A 17930-nucleotide genomic window follows, 5' to 3' on the forward strand; every position below is an offset into this window, starting at 1 on the left:
CGGTGGTGGGGGTGGGGGTGGAGTCCACTGGGGTCCACCACCCCTGCTCCTCAGGCACGGGATCCCATTCCTCTCCTCCTCGAGAATGGATCCTTTCTAGACACCCAGGCAGGAGTTGCCCCTCTGTGGCCCAAAGTCTCGCCTGAGGTCAGCAGAGAGGCGGAGGTCTCAACAGGTGGCTCATCTGAGAGGCGGTGATCGCAGGGGAGAGGAGGGAGGCTGTAGCGGGGTGGCCCTCGGGCCGGTTGGTGCGTCTGAGAGCTGGGCCTTGTCCGGCCGCTATTTGCGTGTGGAAGTGGTTCTTGTCTGGAAGTTTCTGGGATAGCGTGTCAGCAGCTCCTCCTGCCTTGAGGGTCATAGCGACCAGTCTGACGGCACTAGACAACTTTTTTTTTTTTTTTTTAATTTTTTTTTTTTTCCAACGTTTATTTTATTTTTGGGACAGAGAGAGACAGAGCATGAACGGGGGAGGGGCAGAGAGAGAGGGAGACACAGAATCAGAAACAGGCTCCAGGCTCCGAGCCATCAGCCCAGAGCCTGACGCGGGGCTCGAACTCACGGACCGCGAGATCGTGACCTGGCTGAAGTCGGACGCTTAACCGACTGCGCCACCCAGGCGCCCCAACATTTTTTTTTTAATCTAATTTTTTTTAAATGTTTAATTTTTTAAATGTTTTTACTTATTTTTGAAACAGACAGAGCATGAGCAGGGGAGGGGCAGAGAGAGAGGGAGACACAGAATCCGAAGCAGGCTCCAGGCTCCGAGCTGTCAGCACAGAGCCCGACACGGGGCTTGAACTCATGGAGGAGTGTGAGATCATGACCTGAGCTGAAGTTGGTCGCTTAACTGACTGAGCCACCCAGGCGCCCCTTTGATTTTATTTTTAAGTAATCTCTACACCCAGCGTGGGGCTCGAACCTACAACTCCCAAGATGAAAAGCCTCAGGCTCCACTGACCGAGCCAGACAGGCGCCCCTGGACTCGGCTAGATTCTAACGTGGAATCCCACACCTGGCAGGAAGAGGCTTGCACACCCAAAGTGAGAGTGGCCACTGGCTTGTTGGTAGGACTGGGGAGGAAGGGCTTCTACTTCTGAGGCTTTTACAAGGACCACTTGGCAGGGGTGAGGGGCCCGGGGGCCCTGGGTGGTACGTGTGTGTGCCCGTGTGCGCATGATGTGGCCCCTTGCTCCGTGTCGGTCACAGCCTCCCAGTTACAGCTAGCCCCACTTCAGAGTTCGGAGAGGAGGAAATTGAAACTCCAGTCGCTCTTTTGCAGAAAAGAATTAACATCCAATTATTCCTGGGCTATAAATACCACCTCACCTGCCCGTGAGGGGAGGCCAGAGTGTGGTCTGTGCCTGAGCCAATGAAAGGGCTTTTTGAATGCCTTGCAGATGGAAGGGGTGAAGGGATGGGGTCTGCCGTCCGAGAGCTGTACCCTTGGACAGAACTCGAGGCAGGATTTGGGGTGGGAGAGGAGAGGCCGTGGGTAGTAAGGTGGGCCCAGATGGGGGGTTTTTGTTCCAATTCTGCTGGACGTGGCCCCAGCTGTGTGCATTGTAGTGAGCTCCCCGTCCCTGGAGGTGTGCAAGCAGAGTCTGGGTGACCTGCAGAAAGGGTCTGCTCCCTTCGTCGTCATCCTCTGACTTGCATCTGATCCCTCTTGTCTGCAGTGGCTCTCCCGCCCCCCTCCGTGGGCACAAGAGCAGGCCTTAAGAAGTGTGGCTGGAATTGGGTGCATTCTCAGGCCCTTGACAAGCCCAGGGACTGTCTGCATTCTGAGGGAGGGGACAGGGAAAGGCCAGAGATGGACAGCAGTGAGCCTTTAGGTCAGTCTTGGCTGGGGACTGGTAACAGCTTCCCAAATTCCAGCACTTTCTGCCACTCGCCTGCCATTGGCCTCAGACAATGGAGAGTCGACTTTTTTTTCAATAGCCTTTTTTTTTCTCGAGTAAAATATTGTAGTAAAAAATGTAGAAAACTTAAAAAAAAGGCATCTGATCAGAGAAAACCACTGTTAATATTTTGGTGAATTTTCTTTCCCACATGTGGACAAACACATTTTTGCTTTTCCTTTATTTTTGGTTTTGTAAAAGCGAGTTCGTGTTGTAGTGCAGCCTCTCTTGTTCACTTGACACGTTGTGACCCTTTTACTTACTATTCTAGTAAAACATGATTTTTAATGGCAGATGGCATTTCACGGACACGCTTCGTTTATGGGGTTCCTTATTCTCAATGATGCCGCTGTGGACATTCTCACCCGTAAATTTCAGCGCTTGTCTATTTCCATAGGTTCGGTTCCCACACGCGAAGCTGGCGGCACAGATGTTCTCGACTTGTGATAGGTTTTGCTGGGCCTGGTTTCTCTTTGGAAGAAGCGTACTCCAGAGTTGCACAGTGTCTGAGCTCGAAAGGCTCCAATGAGATTGTTTGACCAAATCAGCCCCCACTTCTGTGGATCCTGGGGCCTCTCCTGCCTGGTTAGCTTAGCGGTGGGGCCCGACCAGGCCTCCTGCCCACTCCCGAGTGCCACCGTGATCCTAGAGTGACATCGCTGCAGGGTGGCTGGGACCAGGGAGAGGAAAGGTGCCGATGGCTCTGGTTGACTCCTGGGGCCTTGACAGGACTCCCGATTGACGGCAGTGAATTTCACAGACGTTATTTCCCGAATACCTTTCCTAGCCGGGTGCTGGGCTGCACGTGAAGGACCGGGAGGCCAGTGAGGCACCCTGTGCCTGCAAGGAGCCCAGACCCGCGAGGAGACAGACAGGCAGACAGGTTGTTGCAGAGTGGCATGCTGAGTGGCTGAGTGCAGTGATGGGGGTTGGGAGGCCAGGAAACGGATGGGGGGCCCAGGGTCGGAGGGCTTCACCCAGGGTGTCGGCCACTGAGCCGGTTCTGCAGGGTGTGGACGAGCTCACCGCCGGGCAAGTGGGTGAGGAAAGGGTGAGGCCGGGGCTGCCTGGACACTTCAGAAATTGCCACGAAGATTGGATGGGGAAACGGGCGGGGTGACCGTCCGTTTTTTGTTTGTTTTGCCAAACGGAGATGTATGGAGTTACAACAGACGGCCTCTGCAGTAATCCTGGGCCAGCAGGGGTCAACTGGGACCTCTGGTCTCCCTACTCCTGGAAGAGAAAGCATCCGGCTCTGTGGGGCCCGGCCTGTCAGCAGAGATGGGGGGGACGAAGTCCCACTGGCGAAATGCAGCCACCTGGTTCATCGGAGGAGTCAGAAGCCCCCCTGAGCCTGTCCTGACAGTGAGGGCCTTCCTCACGGCCCGTGCGGTGTCCCCTGCCACAGTGAAGGCAGGGGACGCGGGGTCTGTTTCCGTAGTGCTCGGTGTGGGGTTTGGCCCACAGCGGGTGCCCCAAAATGTCGAGTGCGCGAGGATTCTCCAGATTTATCCAAATGGGTTTCTCCTCACAGGAGGAGGCCTGCAGTCACACTGAGGTGTCTTACTAATTTTTAACATTATGAAGCCACGTCCTTGGTGTCTGCTCAGAACACCTGGCCTTACTTTTCAGGGCTCCTCAGGGAAAAGCACTCGAGTGAACAGCTCTTCAGTGAAGGATTTCTTTAGTTCAGGGACTCACTTTTCCACCCTTCCCTGCTCGCATCATTGGAAACATCTTTAAAGATTCATGTTAATTAATTGGCTCCAGCCTTGGGGTGGGTGGGGTGGGCGATCGCACAGGTCATGCAGCTTCCCAGGTTAGGCCGGGAGCCTTGTGTGGGGCAGGCCGGAAGCTGGCTCTGAGCCCCAGGACCCTGAAGGGCACCAGAAGCTCATGCAGAGGTCACATTGGGTGCCTTCCTGGGGTGGGGTGGAGGGTTGGTTGAAAAATTATTTAAATGAAACAAAGGGCTCATAGGTGAGCATTTGGGCAACAGGTAGATTTTCTTTTTCAAAATAAGCTTAGGGGGGCGCCTGGGTGGCTCAGTCGGTTAAGCATCCGACTTCAGCTCAGGTCACGATCTCGCGGTCCGTGAGTTCGAGCCCCGCGTCGGGCTCTGGGCTGATGGCTCAGAGCCTGGAGCCTGTTTCCCATTCTGTGTCTCCCTCTCTCTCTGCCCCTCCCCTGTTCATGCTCTGTCTCTCTCTGTCTCAAAAATCAATAAACGTTAAAAAAAAAAAATTAAAAATAAGCTTAGGGGTGCCTGGGTGGCTCAGTCAGTTAAGCGCCGGACTTCAGCTCAGGTCATGGTCTCACAGTTCGTGGGTTCGAGCCCCGTGTCGGGCTCTGTGCTGGCAGCTCAGAGCCTGGAGCCTGTTTCGGTTTCTGTGTCTCTCCCTCTCTGCCCCTTCCCTGCTCTCCCTCTGTTTCCCTCTCTCTCAAAAATAAACATTAAAAAATTTTTTAATAAAAATAAGCTTAGTTCTGGGGGCGCCTTGGTGGCTCGGTCAGTGTCTGCCTTTGGCTCAGGTCATGGTCTCATGGTTCGTGAGTTCAAGCCCCAAATCGGGCTCTCTGCTCTCCTCACACAGCCTGCTTCAGATTTTCTGTGTCCCTCCTCTTCCCTCCCCTGCTTGCATGTGCGAACTGTGTTTCTCAAATATAAACATGAAAAAAAATAGAAATAAGTTTAGTTTTTTCCCCCTTATTATAGAAATAATGTATGTTTCTTGGAGATAAACATAAAAATCTCCAAAGCCATTTAATCATGTCTCAGTGGGTGGCCTTCCAGACCTTTCCTTGCATTTATATCCATATGCCCATCAGCATACCTCTATCTTTCAGCGGGAATAAGATCATGTGACATGTGTGGCAAGGTCCTGCCTCCTTCAGTCTCTGCGCGCGCGCGCGCGCGTACACACACACACACACACACACACCCCTTTAGGTGAGCTGTGTGGTTCCTAGAGACCCCAGCTCTTTCAACCTAAGCCATGGCGGGCCAATTTGCAAGTGTCCCCTGGAACATCGCAGGAAGTTAAGCTGGGACCTTGTCTCTCAGACTCACATTGGTACCTGGAGCCAGCTCCGGGCTGAGGCCAGAAGCTCATCCAGACGTGCATCTTCTCCCTGAAAAGTCAAGACAGATAACCGTTGTTATTCTCGGAGCCGCTGAGGAAGGCATAATCCCCATCTTGCAGAGATGGAGCCTGAGGCCCAGAGGTCACAACCAGTCCTCATCCTGCCTCTTCCGACTGGTGTTCCACGCTGGGGCTGATGACTCCTGGGCACCCCAGGAGTGGCGGCGACCTTGCTCCCGGCCTCTGAGGGGCACTCGAGTAGGAGGGATTCAGGTTCCAGAGATGGAGGTGCCGAGCATCTCCGTCTTCCCTCCCAAGCCTGCCTGGGGAGGGGCCAGGAGCCCGGAGGAAGCTCTGGGGGCTTTTATTACCTTCATGATCTGTATTGTGGCATTTCCAAAAACGGTTCCCGCCTCCTCCATGCTGGAAGAGACAGCAGGAGACAGGCCGTCACTGCCTCCCAGATGCAGCCAGCTTTGCCTTTTGCAGGTGCCCACCCACCCCCTTAGGATACCCCCCCCCCAGCCTTCAGGGCAAATGCTTACAGATGAGGACACTGAGGTTCAGAGAAGGGAAGTGACTTGCCCGAGGCCACACAGCAGCAAGTCCCCTGCAAAGCTGGGGTCCACTTGTGGGTCTGGAGGGCTCCACACCCTGCTCTGTTCCCCGCCAGAGGCACCGCGTGGCTGCTTCGCTCCGTTGTCTGCCTCGTGACAGACCCGAGTGGAGGCACTTTGCGGGCGGAGCGGTTGGAGGGGTTCCAGAGCCCGAGCTGTGGGAAGAGCGGGTTGCTGAGGGCTTGCAGTCTGGGTCCCCGGGGGTCCGGCATTCACTGTGTCTGCGGGCCCCATCCCCTTCCCTTCCTGGGCCGTCTCTTCTCCGGGTGTGGTGCACAGGCAGCCGGTGGGCGTGAGGAGGGGGCCCGCCCAGGACGGGAGGGCTCCATATCCGGCCGGCCCTGCTGTCCCTGCCGCTGGGTCCCAGGGGCTTTCAGAGCCGTTGGCAGAACTGAGTCTGCAGGTGACCGTCCGGATGGGGGAGGCCCTGGGCACTCCGGCCCCACCGAGTGCAAGGTTCCCTTGGGGTTTCTATGTGGAGGGGGCTGTGGAATGAAAGGCCGGCTGTGTAGGCTTTCCTCACTATGACGACGCGTGTCTGACTCACCCTCGACTCAAGGACACGCTTCCCACTTACACATCACTCACCAGTTCGGCCTTTTAGTTCACTGAGGGTCTTCTCCGCGACGGGGAAACGTGGACATAACGCGAGTCCTGCCTTCCAGAAACGGAGGAGGGGTCCTACTGTGCGCCAGGTGCCACACGTTGAGTCGGGTGCTGGACAAAATGTACCCTGAGCGGAGTCAGATGTGCACGAAATGTACCTGTTTCTCTAACTGATGCCCTTTTGCTCTGGAAAACTGGTGGCAGGAAAAAGGTATTTAAAAAAAAAACCAAAAAAAACCAACGCTGATTTTAACGGAACTCATTCTCTCCAGATCGAAAACAGGCTCTTCTGGATAAAACGTTCAGTTAAAGTTCAAACTCCAAACAGACTTTGTGTGGATTTCAAAGGCACTTCTTCCTCTAGGCAGGTGCAGCTCTGCACCGGGAGCGTGGAGGGCGGGCCCCTGTCCCCTCAGCCAGGCCTTCTCGGACGGTGAACAACTTGCACAGCTGTCCCTGGTAGATTTGTCAAGACTCCCCGTCAAAACTGCCTTGTCTCAAAAGGTCTCCCCTTCATCCCTCCTCTTGTCAGGGTGACTTCAGAGGGGTGCAGCTTATGTGCCTGGGGGGTCGCAGGAAAGGCTTCCAGCCCTCGTTTTGGACTTTAGACCCTCGAACCAGAGGGCCACTAGTAGATGGGCATGGCCTGAAGATCTAAAGGGGACTCAGTCCCATATCCGAGGCTCAGTGCGTCTGTAGGCCACATTCCCAGCCTGTAACACCTGGCTTTCACCAGTCCCCAGAAGGACGTGGTAGGCGAAATACGAATGAAAGCTGTCACTGGCACTTGAGGCCTCTGTGCTGTTTGGTGCCACGGGTGAAGGCCGTGGGTGGCAGGGGGCGGGGGGGGGGGAGGAGCGGCTACTGGCTCACAGATGCCCGCGGCCCCTCCAGGTGGTCTGTCCCTCCAGCCCCTCCCTCTGTCTGTCTGCCCTCTCCCCCCTCCAGGCCTGAATTTCAGCCTCCCAGGGGGCCAAGTTCAGGGGCCAGTCTTGGACAGCTTTGTGGCTGCCCGCTCACGCTGGGGAGAGCCGAGGGAATCCACCTCCGTAAGGAAAGGTGCTCCTTGGCCATTGACAAATGGTCTCGCGCCTTTCGGTGCTAACCCGTAGGACTTGATCAGGACAGCCAGCTGCTCAGGGAATCCTTCTTCAGGCTTGGAGCTCTAGCACGAGGGGTCCTACCGCCTGCCCCTAACGTCTTGATGTCCTTTACCACCCACCCTCTGCTCTGGGAAGTGGCTTGACTTGCTCCCAAATTGGAATCCTACGTAGGCATATCTGGTGAAAGGGGTTGGGCTTGAGAATTGGGCTCCTAACAGGAGAATTTTCCCCGGACACAAAGCCTACTTGAAAGATGGTGGGTAGCTGCAAGGTGACCCACGCCCACTAGATGGCCACACAAGTATTTCTAGATCTTCTGTGGCCCTCAGGCCTCCCACAGCTAGACCCACCCCACAGACCCGCCCCTCGGTGAGGGCGGCCAGCGAGGCGGCAGGCCTGGGCCTCCTGGGGGACCCCACCCTCTGTCCTCTCTCTTCCAGGCACGACCCCTCAGGAGGCAACCAGAGAGGTGGGTGTCTGAGAGTTTGGTGGGTGTCAGGAACCTGTCTGTCCTTCTCGAGGAGGCGAGAGTCAGACTTGGGCAGAGCCGGGTGCAAGTTCAGTTGCTACTCCTTACTAACTGCAGAGTCAGACCCTAAAGGTTGGAAAACAGGGTAGTGCCAGCACCCCACCCCTAAGAAATTCAAAATGAAAAAAGTCCTAAGTCCAATTAGACCCCTCAGTAAAACTTGGTGGGGGGGGGGGGGGAGAAAAACAAACAACAAGAACAATAGTAAGTCATAGGATTAGATTTATGATTTCAAAGCGACACTACACTCGCAGGTAGGCTGACTTCTGTCTCTTGGGCTTCTGAGCACACATCAGTCAGTCCGGCCGCGTGACCTTGGCCGAATCACTTAGGCTCTCTGGTGCCCGGCCCGCATCAATAAAGTAGAGTGAGTATGAGTTCCTCCCAGGGATGTTGAAGGACCACGGGAGATGATAGCTGTAGAGTATTCAGCTCCGAACCTGGGACGTAGTAGTTGCTCAATAAACAGTGGTCTTTGGTGCTGTTGGGATGTGCTCCCCATAGCGCTGAAGCCTGGTGTCGGCTGGTCAGCAGCAGTCCGGGATGGATGGGGGGGGGAGAGGGGGTGCTCAGCTTATGTCTCATCTGGAAAGGATGGAGACATGAGTCAGGGGTCAGGAGAGGAGACCGTCCCAAGCTGGGCCCCAGTGCTCATCTCTTGGCATCCCCCCACGTCCCTCATGCATTCCCTGGAAACAGACCCCCGTGAGAGGCGGCTGGTTATTTTCACTTTCAGGGGCAGAAACTCTGAGAAGGGAGGACCCGAGGCTTGCCCAGTGTCACTCACGGCGGAGCAGGAATTCAAGCCCAGGCTTGCGGAGCAGTTTGGGCTCAGTTCTCTCCCGCTGCATCTGTTGTAGGTGGGGGGGCTTCCTGATCACCTCTGCCCCGAAGTGGCCGGCCCCGGGCTTTCCTGGGCTCCTCTGTGGCCTTCTCCTGCCCCCAGACCTTCTGCCCTGTTCTAGGGAGACAGCCGGCGACTTGGTCACACATACACACGCGTACACACGAACGCAAGCGTGGGCACGCACCCGTCTGGGAGCACGGGAACGGAAGGGGCAGAGAATTCACCGTGTCCCGAGAGGTGCTGATACACCCGCCCTGATCCCAGCCAAGTCCAGGGCCCTTGTTTTACGGCTCGGGAGCCTGAGGCCCGACGGGGGGCCTGGCCAGATGTGGCGGCCGGGCTCAGAGCCAGGGTTAGAGCCCAGCTTGACTCACTTCTTCTCACGGAGCCACTGTGTGTCCCTGGGAGGGGTCACCATGGCAACAGGGACAGTGGTGGTGGTTCAGGTCAGTGGGAGGCAAAAGCCAGGGAGCTAACATTTCTTGGGCACCTACGAAGTGACTGGTTTGTTGGGGGGAATTTAACTACCTGGAGTATAAACACGCAATCGTTTCATTTTTTTAAGAAGACGAGACGGCAGAGGTACAGACTCCGAGTTCTGCCTGCCCGGGGTTCCCGTTCAGACGCGCACACCGGCCTGCAGGGGTGAGGCAGGCTCTGCCACACCGTCCTCGACCCTCTCCCGCTTCCTGGCTCCTCCAGGGCTGGAGGCACGGAAGGTCCTACAGATGGGGTCCCACGTACATCATGAAGCAGAGGCCAGCCTCCCCCCGGATCCCTCCGGCCCTGAGCTGGGCCCCACCGTTGCTTGATGAACAGTGAGAATCTGCCATGCCCCAGGCTCTGCTCTAGGCCCAGGGGCCTCCACGGTAAGTAAGACAGGCCTGGTCCTGCCCTTCCGTGGCTGGCATCCCAGTGAAGGAGACAGAAGACCCGAGAACAACTGGGGAACTATGTGTGGCCATTTCGGGCGGTGCCCAAGTGAGGGAGATGGTGTTGGTGATGGGGTAGATATACCCACAGGGGTTTGGGGGGCTTCTCTGAGGAGGCAACAAAAGGAGAGTTCTTCAGGCAGGAGGAACGGCTGTGCAAAGGCCCTGAGGCAGGAATCCGCAAGGCCTGATAGGAAACAGAAGGAAGGCCGGTGTGGCTACAGTTTAGAGGGCGAGGGGGAGTATTAGTAAATAATTAGTAAAATTATTGATTTTATTATTTCGATTTGAATTCTCAACAGTAACGGAAAGTCAGCAAGACGGGGCTCCCCAGCCCCCCAGTGCTGCCCAGGCGGGAGCTGATGTCTTGCCACAGCTCCTTGCTTGCCAGGGGCCTCTGCCCTTCCTCTCAGCAGCCCTCGCTGAGACCTCCGGGCCCCCACGCCAAACCCGGGCAGCCTGAAAGCAGCTGAGACCCTCGGGCCCCAGACAGGGAGTAGGGAACAGGGAGGTGGCTCGGAGAGTGCCAGTGCTGGCTGGCCTGGTGGCTCAGCGTGGATCACACAGAAGAGGTCCACCCACGGGAGGGCCCAGTGTGAACACTGTTTTCTATGCTAAGGGACCTTGAAGGTCAAGGCAAGACACGATGGGCCCGGCCCCCTCCTGAACTCCTCCAAAGCCACCCACTGTTGTTCTGTAATCTGGGCGAGGCTTCTTTCTGTTAAGCCCAGTTCTGTTTTAAGACGCACCCCCCCCACCCCCAGAAGGGCTGTGAGGACGTGGGGGGCTCCAGGTCTGGAAGTAACTGTTGGGCTCACCGCCCTGCTGGCCATGGGCTAAGTGACCTCCTACAAGTCACTTGGGAAAGGAAGTCAATCATAAGTTTCCCAGTTAGGGAACTGTGTGGCAACCCACTGACATCGTCCCCATGAGACACAGGTACGTGGAAAGAATTACAGTAGAAATTAGTCCCGCGTGGCATGTGGGGAAAGACCTGGGACACGGTAGCTGCTTCACTGACGGTTCCCGAGATTATAATCCTCTCCCCGCCTTGCTCTGTCCCCTCCAGCCACACGGGGACCCCTGGCTGCTCCTCACGTGTGCCAACCTCCTTCCTCTTTGGGTCTCTGCACCTGCTGGCCCCTCCCCCCACATCTGTGCGTCTCACTCCCCCGGGTCTCTGTTCAAGGGGGGTGTTAACACCAACCTGCTTCCTGCTGTCTGTTCTCCTCAGCCCTTACAGTTTCCTATTATTCTTCCTATTATTATTATTACTCCTATTATTATTCTACTTAAAAAAATTTTTTTATGTTTATATATTTTTGAGAAAGAGTGCACTAGCGGGGGGAGTGACTGTGTGTGGGGTGGGGGGCGGGACACAGAATCTGAAGCAGGTCCAGGCTCTGAGCTGTGAGCACAGAGCCTGACGCGGGGCTCGAACCCACGGACCGGGAGGTCACGCCCTGAGGCCAAGTCATACACCTAACCGACTGAGCCACCCAGGTGCCCCCTCTCCTACTTATTCTTATTTTTGAGGGAGAAGCATTGTCATTAGCCTCCTTTCAAAGGAATAGAAGCTTCTAGAAAGCAAGCAACGGCTTGTAGTGGGTTGAATGGTGCCCCTCTACTCCACACCAAAGATATGTCCAACAGCCCAGAAACTGTGAACGCGACCTTATTTGGAAAGAAAAGGTCTCTGCTGATAGAATTTAACTAAGGATCTTGAGATGACACCGTCCTGGATTGTCCAGTGGGCCCTGATTCCAGTGACAAGTGTCCTTATAAGACACCCACAGAGGAAAAGGCGGGAGGCAGAGATCGGAGGCACGTAGCCACCAGGAGCGTTGCAGCCCCCGGAAGCTGAAAGACGCAGGGAAGAATCCTCCCCCAGAGAGCCTCCGGAGGGAGCGTGGCCTCGCCAACCCCCGGATCTCAGACCTCCGGCCTCCGAAACCGTAAGAGAGCTCCTATTGTTGCAAGGCGCCCAGTTGGTGGTAGTGGTTAGGGCAGTCCCAGGACACGGAACACCGCTGCGTGGCCAATATCCAGAACAGGGCCCGGGATGCAACAGAACAGAGAACAGCGAGACCTCTCCGGAAAGGGCCAGAGAGCAAACATTCTGAGGCTCTGCGGGCCACACGTCTCTGTCGCGACAGCCCAACTCTGCCGACGGAGCAGGAGGGCAGCCACAGACAATACGAAAACCGAAGGGCCGTTTTCCAATGAAACTGTACTTCTGGACGCCGAAATCTGAATTTCAGATACTTTTCCTGTGTCACAAAATAGTCTTACTTTGATTTCTCCCCCCCCCCGCCCCCCAACTATTTAAAAATGTAAAAACCGTTCTGAGCCGGTGGGCCGAACACAAACAGGTAGTGTGGGTGGGATTTGGTGTGTGGGCCACAGTTTGCTGCTTCCTGTGCAGATGCTCAATGAGTGTTTGCTGAAGGACTAGAGAAACATCAGAGGAGGAGGCTGGGTGGTCCAGTCAAGTTGTAGCCCAGACGCCGTGATGCAGCCACGGGCGCCCTGAACTCCCTGAGAATTCAAACGGATTTGGATTCCCTGCAGACTGGCTGGGGAAGTCATTCCCGGGCCCTCAGTGCTGGTCCGTGCCGTGCCCTGAGGGCCAAAGCAACGGAAGAGGCAGGTGGCCACAGGCACTCCCTACACAGATCGGATGGGGAGCTGTGGATTTAGGAGAGCGGATCCTGGGGTGACCATCTGGGTCCAGTTCTGAGGACAGTGGAGGTGAAACTCTAACCCGGGGGTGGTAAGGTCCGGTCGGTCAGTGGCTGTTGGGATTAGGCCAGGAATGTAAATGAGCCAAGGAGGCCTGACGTGAGACAACTGGGGGTGGCGGGGAGTGTGGCAAAGTGGAGAGACCATCTCCTGTCTTCCGGCAATGCCTCAGCTCCAGCTAATTCTGCCAGCCGGGAGTGCAGGCCCAGCACTGGCCGAGTTTTAGACTGTTCCTGAGGGGCGCCTGGGTGGCGCAGTCGGTTGAGCGTCCGACTTCAGCTCAGGTCACGATCTCGCGGTCCGTGAGTTCGAGCCCCGTGTCGGGCTCTGGGCTGATGGCTCAGAGCCTGGAGCCTGTTTCCGATTCTGTGTCTCCCTCTCTCTCTGCCCCTCCCCCGTTCATGCTCTGTCTCTCTCTGTCCCCAAAATAAATAAATGTTGAAAAAAAAAATAAAAAAAAATAGACTGTTCCTGAGAAGGTGGAGAACCCAATTGTTTGCACGAAATCTCCTGATTTAAAAACCTTGGCTCGAAACAAAAATCTTGGGGCACTTGGGTGACTCAGTCGGTTGAGCGTCCAACTCTTGATTTTGGCTCAGGTCATGATCTCACGGTTCGTGGGATCGAGCCCCGAGTCAGGCTCTGAACTGAGTGCAGAGCCTGCTTGGGAGCCTCTCTCTCCCTCTCTCTCTGCCCCTCCCCTGCTTGCACTCTCTCTCTCTTAAATAAATAAACTTAAAAAAAAGTATCTTGGCTCAAATTAAAAAAACACATGCCAGGAACTTTCCATACGTTGAATGGATATTGTTACACCCATCTTACGATGGGGGGGGGGGGCTTCGTTGCCTGACCAACAGCACGTGGCCGTGAGACGGCCAGTCTGCTTGTCGGTGCCTTTGCAGTTTTCCCAGTGAGGGTTCCCTGGGCCCCACCCACTGGGTGGAAGGCGAGGGGCTCAGGGGGTGTCTCTCCAGCTGGGACAGCTGGGTCCCCGTCACCTCCAGAGGGGGCCAGAAGGTGAGGTTCAGCTTTCTGAAGGGACAAGGCCACATGTGAATCTCCTCGGTTGATGGACAAGTGGCTGGGCCCCGCCCCCCCAACCCCACAATAGCCAATGGAAGCAGCTGTCACTCACGTTTGCCAAGGAGGCAGCCCTCTGTCAAAGAAGTCTTGGGAAAATGGATGCCCCTCTGTGCCTGCATTTTAGGGGCCCGGGAAAGCACGCCTGCGCTGTCTCATTTCACAATCCCATCAGACGCGGCACCTGCTCTGGTGGAGAAGGATTTGCTGTTAACGAGGCTGCCCAGAATTGCCTTGTTTTCTTGGCGGTGACAAACTACATCCTTTAATAAAAGTTTCATGACTCAATTTAGCGAGGGAGACACGTAATCCCAGCCCCGCCTGCCCTGATCTCGGAGATTATCCCCGGTGCTGGTCTCTGGAACATTCCCGTGTTGGACACCAACGCTGTCTCCAGGGCTATTGCTCGCCGAGCGCGTCGCGGCATCTGTGGCACGACTTTTGCACCTGCCCCAATCAATGGGGGCCGGTGGTGGCCGGTGGCCGGTGGCCGAGAGTCTGCAGACCTACAGGCTCTTTGCAACGTGCCCCGCCCATCCGGGGGTGGGGTCTATTTGCCCTCCCCTGAGTTCTGGCCGGGGTGTTTTGACCAATAGAATGCAGGGAAATGACTCACGTGAGTGCCTAGGCCAGAGCCCCAGAAGTCTTGCAGCTTTCACTGTCCCCCCCCCCCCCCCGCCCTCGGGGGGCTCCCGAGGAGGAGAGCTGACACCTCCCCGCCCCCCAGCCAGCACAGTGCCAACTGAAAACTGCAGCCCATGAATGATGCCGGGAGAGACAGACTCCAGCCCATAGAATCATGAGAAATAATCTCTGCTTTACACCACGGAGTTTTGCAAGTTTGTTAAATGGCATTGGATGACAGCTTGTAGCCACCTCTTAGCTTCAGCCGTGACGTTTGGGTGGGGACTGACCGGGATCTATGGACGCCGTAGATCCGGGGGTGGGGGTGGGGGTGCATCTTGACCGGCTTAAGCTGATCGGCGCATCCCAGTCTCCCCGTCTATGGTGAGGGGTGGGGAGCCATGTGCTGGGGCTTCCTAGAGAGAGAAATCTCCTCACTCCCTGAGCAAGAGCTGACGTGGTGGGAAAATGTGAGGTCAGGAATCAAGGCAGCCATTCTGGAGACTTCCATGTGGCCCCGAGGGCAGAAGGATGAAGCTAATGCCGTGGGAGATAAACCAGAAGGCAGAAGAGGACCCAAGTCCTTGACATCTTTGAGCTGCTCCCTCAAGCCACACGTGAAGCAAGACCTCCCTCTGGGCTTTTCAATTGTATGAGCCAATGGGTGCCTTTTTGAATCGTTTAAGCCAGCCCTAAATGACTCACTTCCCTCCTATATGTGGTTCAAGAACACCCAGGGGGTACTTACAGATTTTCATTTCTTTTCTTTTCTTTTTGAATTTTTTAAACGTTTATTTATTATTGAGAGACAGAGAGAGAGCATGAGCATGGGGCGAGGGTGGGGGGGTGGTGCAGAGAAAGGAGGAGACACAGAATCCGAAGCCGGCTCCAGGCTCCGAGTTGTCAGCACGGAGCCTGACGCGGGGCTCGAACCCACAGACCACGAGACCATGACCTGAGCCAAACTTGGACACTCAACCAACTGAGCCACGCAGGCGCCCCGATTTTATTTTCTTTTAAGACGTTGGGGCATGTAGAGACAAAGCATTATGTTAAGGGCTGTGCATTAGAGCATTGTTTCTATTGAAAAACTAGAAATAACCTAGTTGTTGAACAACAGGAGGTTGTTGGAGTCAATGGCGGGACATCCACACAGTGAAACACTCTGCATTCAGCAGAGGACAGTCGGGGCCTCAGATCTGAATTGAGGTCTTGAGGGTGCCATTTATCTCCCGTGTGACCCTAGGCTAGTTATGTAACTCTTCTGAGCCTCAATCCCTTCTTTTGTTAAAATTGGTACAGTAGTAATGCCTACCGATAGGATTTTTGTGCAAATTAAACGAGCTGTGCGAAGCGCTCAATATAGTGCCTGGAATATTCCAAAATGTGTAATTAATCGTTATTATTATTTTTATTTATTTATTTATTTATTTTTTATTTTTTTTTTCAACGTTTTTATTTATTTTTGGGACAGAGAGAGACAGAGCATGAACGGGGGAGGGGCAGAGAGAGAGGGAGACACAGAATCGGAAACAGGCTCCAGGCTCCGAGCCGTCAGCCCAGAGCCTGACGCGGGGCTCGAACTCACGGACCGCGAGATCGTGACCTGGCTGAAGTCGGACGCTTAACCGACTGCGCCACCCAGGCGCCCCTAATCGTTATTATTATTGACAACATCTAATGACCTTGAGCAGTGGTTGTGATATGATTCCAAATGCAAAAAGCTTGGTACAAAATTGAACACGCCGTGTTAAGATTTTAGAAAATGTGCATAAAATTTTGCATGAAAACACCAAATTATCCACTCAAGCGAATATCAAATAATTGCAAAATTATAGGCAATGTAGACATTCTTTACACTTTTTTTGTATCCTCTGAGGTTTCTGCAACACAGTGTCTTTATAATCAGAAGAAAAAGCTACTTAAAAGGAAGAAAGGAAGGAAAGGAGGGAGGGAGGGAGGGAAGAAGAAAGGAAGGAATGGATAACGAAAAGGAAAATATCTCCCAAATGGGAAAAACGATTGCAAGAAGATAAAGGACATCGTCTGTAGACTGGTGTTGGATCCTGACCAGGTGGCCCACAGCCTCCAAGATGGCGCCTAACGATCCCCTCCTTCTGTTCACATCTCTGAGTAGTCTTCTCTATCTCGTGCTGGTTGCTATTAACCTCTGTAAGCGCCTTGAATATTATGGAAATTGACAGTGTGTGACATCCAAGGCTATGTCACAAAAGACATTGCAACTTTCACCTCACTTCTTCAAAGGTCACTCACTCTAAGGAAGCCAGCTGCCATCTTGGGGGCATTCAAGCTGCCCTAGCGGGGGTCTGTGGCTTTCTGCCAACAGCCAGCATGAACTTGTGGGGCAGCCACCTTGGAAGTCAAGCCCTCAGAGACTCTAGCCCTGGCTGACATCTTGACAGCAACCCCAAGGACCTCCCCACTAAGCCAATCCTAGATTCCCGACTCAGAGATACTGTGAGCTAATGAAAGCTTCTTGCTGTTTGGGGGTAATTTGTTACACAGCAACTGGTGACTGGTACACCAAGAGACAGGAGCCCATGTCTATTAGATTTTTGCGTTGTTCTGGAACAAATATTCTTATGCTGAATCCTTATTCTTATGCACAAGCATTCTCATCCTGAGCCCCTCAACAAACTCTCATGTAGTGTCTGTGACGAGTCAGTGTGGTTTGACGCATTACCCGTGTTACTCAGGTAGTCCTCACAATAACTCTGTGACGCAGAAGCCATTATTATTCTCACTTCACAGATGAAGAAACGGAGACGCCGAAACACTACACGGCCAAGGTGGCACAGCGATTGGTGGCAGAACCGGGATTCAAACTCACATGGTCTGGCGCCGGGGTCTACACTTCTGCCCATCACGCCACGTTGTGAAGAGACACCGAGGCCCAGCAGTGAGCGCAGCCGCTGTCCTTGTGAGTTCCCATTCGTTCTTGCCCCTCGCCCATTGCAAAGGAACGTTTTTATGAAGACATGTTATATGAGCATCTCTGGGACGTGTGTTGGCCCTTTCTACTCTCCACATTCTTTTTCCCTTCTGTCGATTCTGTATACTTCGGTTGTGGAGAAGGTTGGTGAGTTCTAACAGGGAGATGTGTCCAGTGGACCTCTTCCCATCTCCCTGGTGACCCAGACTTGCTGTGCCAGGTGCCTGGGGCCAGCGGTATTTCCCATCTGTGTCTTTCCTCGTGCACAGGTCATCGGGAGAGGGCTTGGGGCTGGAAATGTGAGAGAAATCACGAGAACACAAATTGCCACCGTATCGGTTAGCTTTTGCTCCCAAAATGCTACATAACAAATGACCCCCTAAGCCCATGCCTTAATAGTTGTGAGTACTGTGGGCCGGTTGGCTGACCGATCTAGGCCGGAGTCAGGGAGGGAGCTCTTTTGGTCTTGGTTGGGCTCGGGCACTCATCTGGAAGTCAGCTGGGGGGCCGTCAGTCAAGGTTCTCCTCCTGGGGCTGGCGGCCTAGCTCAGGTGTGTTTTTGTCATGGCAATGACAGAGGGCCAGTGGGAACACGCAAGGTACCTTGATGGCTCTCCTGGGAACCGGCCCGTCAATATTTATGCCTTCTACAATCCGCAGAGCAAGCCACATGGCCAAATCCCAAGTCAAGGGGCAGGGAGGTAGGCCCGCAGTGGAGGGGCACTCCAGAGTGACAAAAGGCATGGCCGATGGACAAATACCGGAGCCAGAGCAAACAGCCCGGGAAGAAAGGCCACTAGAGTTTCCCAGCTCCACTGTACTTCTGCAAAGCGACCAAGAAGGCAGGCTCCGCCTTCTCCCAGGGCCAAGGACCCTCTTACCCGCAGCCTGGCTACCAGGTACATGAAGTCACAAC

The 17930-nt window shown here is 54.7% G+C and overlaps 1 long non-coding RNA gene across 2 annotated transcripts; it reads left to right on the forward strand.

Moving 5' to 3' along the window:
* The first annotated feature begins 4567 nt into the window (after window positions 1-4567).
* Window positions 4568-17078, forward strand: LOC124517956 (uncharacterized). 2 transcript variants are annotated; one of them, XR_006963600.1, is made up of 3 exons: window positions 4568-6415; window positions 9249-9552; window positions 16834-17078. It is a non-coding gene; the product is annotated as an uncharacterized LOC124517956 (long non-coding RNA). The 2 variants fall into 2 exon arrangements; XR_006963599.1 differs by lacking the exon at window positions 4568-6415 and having other exon boundaries at window positions 7092-9552.
* The last annotated feature ends 852 nt before the right edge of the window (window positions 17079-17930 follow it).

This window comes from Lynx rufus, unplaced genomic scaffold (assembly GCF_022079265.1).
Source record: "Lynx rufus isolate CCGP_SWC_20201006 ecotype Redwood Valley unplaced genomic scaffold, mLynRuf1.p SCAF_23, whole genome shotgun sequence".
In the NCBI taxonomy this organism is placed as follows: Eukaryota; Metazoa; Chordata; class Mammalia; order Carnivora; family Felidae; genus Lynx; species Lynx rufus.